Here is an 8,194-nt window from a genome sequence, read left to right as displayed (position 1 = left end):
CCCACCCCCCAAATAAATAAATAAATCTCTAAAAAAGGGGGAGCAGCATGGCTTCAGAGCTGGAGCAGCATGGAGAATGTCCCCCATGCCATTAGGAGCCTCACGTCATCCCATCTGATGGGCCAGAGATGAAGCTGTGCACGGGGTTCAAGATCAGGCTGACTTACATTGAGAAAGGGCTCCTCCCCTCACCAGCTCTTACCCTGCAATAGTCACCACCCCCCAAACCTCTGCTTCTTCAAAATGAAAACAGCAGTTGTTCTCACCTCCCCGGGTTATTCTGAGCCCCCCCCTTTGAGATAATCCCCTTGGGCAGATGCCCGCACACAGTCGGGCCTCAATAGAGGGATTAGCCACGGTTATTTTGATTTGCCTTTTTCAGTGTGTATGTGCTCCCCAAAGTCACTCTCCCAGCTGGCAGTCATCTGGATGAGTAACTTTTTCTGAGCAGGGCTTCGGATCCTATTTCCAGGCCCCTCAGCCCAGTTTCCAGAACCTCAGCACAATGCCACGCTTATCGCATGATCCCGGGGACGTCGAGCCGTATGTTGAACGCATAGTAAAAGAGAGAGAAATAAAAGGGGAGAAATAAAGGGCACTGGGGTCGCAGCTATTAGACATATGGGGTACATCAAAGGGATGTCAGGCAGATGGCAAGCAGGGGAGCGGCTCAGGGCAGGAAAAACACCTGGGTAACATGTACTAATTAGCTGACAGGTGGGTCAAGGACCAGAGAAGGTGGAAAACAGTATGTTGTTTATTCCCCAGAATCAGAGGCTGCCTGAGGCCACATTCCCTTAAGACCCTGACTCCTCCTGGCTGAGTCACTAAGAACAGTTACAAAGAACTTTGGGGAAGATTAACTCTGCATTCAGACTGATGAGTTAAAAGTAAGAACAAGTCAAGAGTATGTTCTTCACCTTGAGGACGCCCTGGGCCAGGGGCAGGGAGGCTTTGCTGCCGGGTTTAATAACTTGGCTTTTCCAGAGAGGCTGGGAGCCGCTCTGCCCTCAGCCAGCACTCCACTTCCTCATGTCCTATCTTCCCCGAAATGAAAATACAGCTTGCAAAGACAGCTCGGTGCCCTCTCAGTCGCTGTGGCTTCCTCAAGCCACGACACGCTCTCTCTTTTATGAGGCTGCGGGGCTGTAATTCTCATCCTCTGACATTTATGGAAGGCTTCATAGTAGCAAAAGGCTTTACAGCAGCTTTTATGAGCAATGCCTCCCTGAGACCTGTCAGGGATACTCACCCGGACTGAGCCGAAGGAAAGAGAGCAAAGCGCATGAGAGAACGGCCCTCACCTGCTGGCCCACAGGGAGCAAGGGCCAGAGGCTGCAAATGTCACTTTCCTCCAACTTCATGTCAGAGCTGACTTTTTTGTCCTCGTAACTTTGGCAGCTCTCTCTCACCCTCTTTCCCCCTCGGCCCCTCCACAGGTCCTGCAGGTGGAACTCCCGAAGGCACCTCGGGTCCATCTGTTTCTGTTCATCTCCATGGCATCTCTCTGGCCCAGCCCGCTTCCCACAAGGCCTTCCCCCACCGCCCCCGCCCCCGCCCCGGGTCCCCGTCTTGTCCTCAGCCCTACCTTTCATTATCTGCGCAGGAGACAAAGTATGCTTACTTATTATTCACTTCTGCATATAACGTATGCACCTTTGTGAACTTTTCGGTACTTCTGGAAACATCTTTATTGATCTCCTATAGGAAATATGTTGCATCAGAAAGAATAATCTTTAAGGGGCTCCCGGGTGGCTCAGTTAGTTAAGCGTCCAACTCTTGATTTCAGCTCAGGTCTTGATCGCAAGGTCATGAGCTCAAGCCCTGTGTTGGGCTCCATGCTGGGCATGAAGCCTACTTTCAATGAAACAAAACTAAGCAAAAGAATACTCTTTTAAAAACAAAAATAGCAACCTTCAATAGCTTCCCCCACTGAGAAAGATTTATTCAGAATAAAATCCAAGTCCCTTTGCAGACTGCAGGGTCTCCTCATGACCTGGCCTTTCCTCCCCTCGGTCCCCTGTTCCCCACTGGGTTCAGGAACCCCTGAGCTCTTTCTTGCTCCCCGAGTTTACACCCACCTCTTGATCTGCCTGGAAAGACTTGGGTCCTGTTCTCAGCCCTGTGGCTGTGTCCCACTCTTCCATTCTCAGCTCACGGGTCACCTCCTGACCCCCCCAATCTTGAATTGTCCCCTCTCCCCCATTACCCTGTTCGTTACTTTCAGAGCAGTTTGAACAACCTTAAATTTTTCCTTACTTGTTGACTTAGTCTGTCACCTTTGCTAGAATGCACATACCACGAGAACAGGGACCTAGTGTGTGTTTCTCACGAGTGTGTTTAATGCCCAGCCCAGCATCTGCACAGAGCATAAGCTCAGTAAATATGTGCTGAAAAATTAAACAAAGGGACGAAGCGCTCTACTGAAAAACCTGTCTCCTCGGAACCCCCTGCTAGTCCTCATTACTATCAGTAGAGGGCAGCAAAGACCCTGAGTTATCCACCTGCCCCGGCTCTGCTCCCCTGGTGGGGGGCCGGGAATAGAGGGGGTTGAAGCTCCAGAAAACTTACTTCCTTTGCCAAATGGTAGACATGATTTTATCAGGAATTTCGGGGAAGAGTCCAGCCTTAAAAACTCTTCTCCTTGTTCTTGAAGGCTTCTCTGCTCTGTACCAATTATAGAATATTTATTTATTTATTTATTTATTTTAAGCTTTCAGGCTTTTCCTTTCCTCAGAAAAGGAAAGCAGATGTTAAACTGCCTAAGCCAAGAAGAGACCCAGCGACCTGGAGCCTGTCCCTTTCTGCCTGACAGGTTAGTGTGTGGAAAAAGAAAAAAAGAAAAGAAAAAAAAAAAAAAAAGACACTGACCGTAGCTGGCAGCTGTCTGGGATGGGAGGATTTGCCGCTCTCCCTTATGGTGTGTGGGGAGGAGCCGGACCGGCTGGGCAGCTGCGGTTTGTGCTTGGAGCATATGTACAAGCAAAGTGCGTGTGTTTATACTTCTGTCTTCGGCTCATATGTTTCCGCTTCTTCTATCTCCTCTTTTTGTTGGACAAACCCTCCCAGGGCAAGGACCTCATGGTCTCCTGCCTTTGTGGGCTCCTACACCAAGAGTGCCCCCGAGAGCCCAGGTAACCAGCAGTAGAATCCGCTGCCACACACTCTTAGAACAGTGTTTTCATTCACTTTCTGCCCCACAAATACTGCCTGAGACCTAGGACTTACAGGCCTGGGTCTATTCTCTGTAGGGACAGATATTGCACTGGATTAAAAGAACAGTTACTAGATTCCACAGGGAGGCAGGGGTTCTCAATCTTAACAATACTGACATTTTGGACTAGATAGTTCTTTGTTGTGGGAGCACCCTAGGATGTTTTGCAACTTTCCTGGCCTCTGCCCATGAGATCCAGGGAGCACGGAGCCCCTAGGCTGTGATAACCAAAAATGTTTCCAGGCATTGCTAAAAGTCCACCTGGAGGGGGGGGCAATTTCCACCCAAAGCTTGAAACCATGATCTTTTTTTTTTTTTTTTTTAAATTTTTATTTATTTGACAGACAGAGATCACAAGTAGGCAGAGAGGGAGGCAGAGAGAGAGGAGGAAACAGGTTCCCAGGTGAGCAGAGAGCCCGATGGGGGCCTCGATCCCAGGACTCTGGGACCATGACCTGAGCCGAAGGCACAGGCTTTAACTCACTGAGCCACCCAGGCGCCCCACGATCTTAAAGATCATGATGGATAACTTTGGGGATATCTTTCCAGCCTGGGTCAATGACCCCTTTCTCCTAGCACTGTCTCTCCTCCCTGTCCCATGCCTGGCTGCTGTGACCTGAAGCCTATAGACTTAGTATGTTGGTCATCTGACCCAACTTAAGCCTCTCAGCTTCTCTCCTCTGGGAATTTGAAACTAGGACCTAGGGACTGACTACCACCTGGGTTCAAAACTTGACCACAAATTTAGAAGGTGTGGAAGAATGTAGGCTACCATCAGGCCAGCAAGCAGAGGTATCCTACTGCAGAGATAAGAATGAAATAATTCCAGAGGAGCACAGAGGAAGAGGAAGAAAGAAGTCATCTAGTTCTAGCGTTTTCCAGACAGGCCAAACTTCCTGCCTTGGGTTAAGATATTCCCGTACCATTTTAACTAATTGCTCTCTCCTCCTAGGGCAGTTTCTTGTTTGTTTGTTTGTTCTGTTGCTGGCAAATGAGTCCTAACTGGTGATATATTCTCTGAGGCCTGGAACTGAAATCACAACCGGGAAACAAGCAATCTAGGCAGTTTCTAGCCCTTTAGGCAGCCCCACCCTCCTCGCACAAGTGGCTATATTCTCCTTTCCTTACCAAACGGCTTCCTAACCCTCTCTATAGAGCTTTCTCTGGTCCTAACCCCGGTTTGTACACAGCCTAGCATGCCATGGCCCCGACTCAGCTTCTGATTGTCCATTCACTAGCAGCGTGAGTGCTGACAGCAAACCCAGGCCAGGTTTCTTGACTCAGGTTCTGACCAAGTGAGTCTGACTGGCTCATGTGGCAAACGTGGTTTGGCCGCCCCTCCAACAACCAGCCCTCCTAGTTAGTTTCGTTCGGGTGAACAACCCCAAGTGGCGAACTAAATTGGTTTGAAGGGCGAAGAGAGGTAAGAAGAATCTTCAGGAAGAGTGGGGAGGTTCAGGGGAAAGCATTTTATCCTTGATCTCAGGGGACAAAGCCTTTGGAAGAGCCAGCCTGTGCCCTTCCTGCCGGCTTTGGACATGTCGTGTGAGGACGTGATACCTGAAGCTGTGGCAGCCATTTTGCAACCATGAAGCAAAGCCAAGAGAGCTAGAGAGGAACTGACGGAGGGCTAGAACATCCTTGAGCTGATGAATTAACCAACCCTGGAGCCATTTACCTTTAGACTTCTTGTTACATGAGATAATTAGATGTCCTTACAGTTTTAGCTACTTTGACTCGGGTATCCTGTTACTTGAAGCCCAAAGGATCCCAGCAGATACAGTACAGCTCATCTTTTCAGGCCAGGTCACTCAGGTCCTAGGTCACAAGCTAGTTACCCTGCAGATTTATTGCCTTGGGTCATACACCTACCTCCGGTCCATGTGGTTGTCCCCCACCCCAACCTCTTATTATGAAAATATAAAAACCTACAAAAAATTTGAGGAAATAATACAATGAATGCTTAAATATGCTTCACCTCTGTTCATCAGTTGTTAACATTTAGCTGTCATGGTACATATTTCTTCATATAAGGGCATTTTGTAACCAAATCATTTCAAAGGTAGTTAGAGACTTTATGAAGTCTCACCCCAAAGTACTTCAGGATACACCTCCTAAGGAACAAAGACATTCTTCTGAATAACCAGTAGTATCCTTTGGAGCTTTGTGGGGATTGTCTTTGTTTTTGTTTTTGTTCTTATCCAGGATTCATCAAGAATTATGTGCTATTTTATTTTTTTAATTTTTATTTTTTTTAAAGATTTTATTTATTTATTTGACAGACAGAGATTACAATCAGGCCCAGAGGCAGGCAGAGAGAGAGGAGGAAGCAGGCTCCCTGCTGAGCAGAGAGCCCGATGCGATGGGGGGTTCGATCCCAGGATCCTGGGATCATGACCTGAGCCGAAGGCAGAGGCTTTAACCCACTGAGCCACCCAGGCACCCCAAGAATTATGTGCTGTTTTAAAGTCATCCTATTGTCTCTCCTTTATTCCAAAAACAATTCTCCTGCCTTTTTCTTTTTTTTCATTTTTTTTTTTTCCTCTTTCCTGTCATTGACTTTCAGGCCTACTTTATTTTATTTTACTTCACTTTGTTTTATTTTAAATTATTTATTTGTTTATTTGAGAGAGAGTGTGGCGGGGAGGGACAGCCAGAGAGGGAGAGAGAGAGTCTTAAGTGGATTCCCTGCTCAGCACAGACCCCGACGTGGGGCTCAAACTCACAACCCCAATATCCTGACCTGAGCCAAAACCAGGAGTCTGATGCTTATCTGACTGTGCCCGCCCAGGTGCCCCAGGCCAGTGCTTTTATAGAATACCCACAATTTGGATTGTCTGGCTGTTTCTTCAGAATTATATCCAGTTAAAGACCTTTAGCAAAAGCTCTACAGAGGTGAGGCTGGGTCCTTCTCAGGGCATCGTAACAAAAGGCACATGATGCCATTGTGTTCTTTCATTGGTCACACTAGGTTTAATCCGTTGATGGAGGTGCTGTCTGGTAGAACTCTGCATCATAAAGGCATCTCTTTCTCCTTTGTGATTAATCAGTAACCTGAGGGATTGTACTTCGAGAATATGAGACTATCTCGTGCCCTTAAAACTTTTAACCATTGTGTTAACAGTCATTAATAAGGCTTGCCTGAATCAACTTGTAGTTAGGGATTGCAAAAAGCACAATTTTAAAAAAATTCTATCATTTTTTTTCTTGCATTTAATAGCTGGCACTCCACTGTTTAAGAAAAAGATTTTTCTCTTCCCTCAAACACACTTTTGTGATTTTCTGGAGTATCATGATGAACTCAGAATATTCATTACCACTCACTTTCTTTTTTATTTTCAGTTTGTCCCAAATTTGCCCTCTTCAAAGTGGGAGCCCTTTTGAATTGGTTTCTGTGTCCTGTTGACACATACCTATCTGGTTTTGAGCGCTTCTTTGCTCTTCTAGCAAAGGAAGTCCCAAGCTCATCTTATACTTCCCTTGGCTGAGACCTGGAATCAGACCTCATTCTTTTCAGTGAGAAACAGTTGTTAGAAATCAACAACCAAATGATGAGTCCTCATGGCAAGTGGGGTTTCACTCTTTCTAGGTCCTTTCAGAGGACAGAGCCAGGAAGTGTATATTTAAAAAATATTTTGTTTATTTATTTGATGGCGAGAGGGAGAGTAAAAGCAGGGGAAGCTGCAGAGAGAGAGGAAGAAGCAGACTCCCCACTGAGCAGGGAGCCAGATGAAGGGCTCAATCCCAGGACCCTGGGATCATGACCTGAACTGAAAGCAGACACTTAACTGACTGAGCCACCCAGGTGCTCCTGTATTTTATTTTAAAGCATTAATTTATCTCAATCCCCCAACTTCAATCCAACACTACAGGATTCTTCCTCTTTTCCCTTAGTCCATATTTTTTTTAAGATTTTTTATGTATTCATTTGAGAGAAAGAAAGAATGAGAGAGAGAAGGAAAGCCAAGAAGGAAAGGGAGAAGCAGATTCCCCGCTGTGCAGGGAGCCTGGTGTGAGGCTCCAGGACCCTGAGATTATGACCTGAACTGAATCAAGATGCAGACGTTCAACTGACTGAGCCACCCAGGCACCTCTGTGTCAGTCCATATTTTTATCTCCTTTCTCCTACAGTGAAAACCCCGATTTTCACCATCACCAGTATATTTGCTCATTTACCGCTCCCTACAATACACTGAATAGTATGAGAATGCTATGTCTAGACCACAACAGACTTACTAATAAAGTACAAGATTTATCCTTAGAATATAGCCCACTAGAGGTAATGGTGTGTCTAAAAGCCTTTAAACCTTGAAGTAAATTCATTTGTTTCCCTTCAAATTAATGTTTTCCTCTCCATGTTGATTTCTTCTTTTTTTCTTTGTGGTAGTGGGCTTTTTATTATCTTTATTTTTTTTAAATTTTCGTATTTTTATTTTTTCCAATTCTATTGAAATATAACTAACATTGGGTTAGTTTCAGGTGAACAACATAATGAGTTGATATATGTATATATTGCAAAATGATTGCCACAATAAGTTTAATTAACATCCACCATGAAAATATGGAACACCTCAAGAAGTCACATATCTTGTTTGTACAAGGGCCCTGTTATTCTTCTTCTCTGTATCACTCCACTGTTAGTGTATGTGCTGCTAAAGGGAGTGCCAATATGATTTTTTAAAATATGTAAAACACACTATAATTTGAAAGTCAAAAATCATATGAAAAAGTAACTCAGAGATGTTTTCTTCAATTCCTATACATAATAAATTTTATTAGTTTCTGGTTTACCCTTTCTTATTTGCAAAAATAAGCAATACATGCATATACATACATGCGTCTTTGTTTTGCCTTCTTTTTTATTCAGATGGTGGTATACGGTATATACTCCTTTGCACTGCATTCTTCTCACTTCCTCTTGTTCTATACCATATACATGCAAGGCTTTCATAGCACTAATTTTTCTTTGTGTGGTCTATT

At 45.2% G+C, this 8,194-nt stretch overlaps 1 non-coding gene across 1 annotated transcript; it reads right to left on the bottom strand.

The window, feature by feature from the left end:
• Positions 1 to 7,769: 7,769 nt before the first annotated feature.
• LOC125101446 (U6 spliceosomal RNA) lies at positions 7,770 to 7,879 on the bottom strand. The gene has a single exon (XR_007127846.1). It is a non-coding gene; the product is annotated as a U6 spliceosomal RNA (small nuclear RNA).
• Between the last annotated feature and the right edge of the window lie 315 nt (positions 7,880 to 8,194).

The sequence above is a fragment of the Lutra lutra genome, chromosome 5 (genome assembly GCF_902655055.1).
Source record: "Lutra lutra chromosome 5, mLutLut1.2, whole genome shotgun sequence".
Taxonomy (NCBI): Eukaryota; Metazoa; Chordata; class Mammalia; order Carnivora; family Mustelidae; genus Lutra; species Lutra lutra.
Note: the sequence above shows the minus strand (reverse complement) of the source record. Positions and strands in the feature narration are given on the sequence as shown.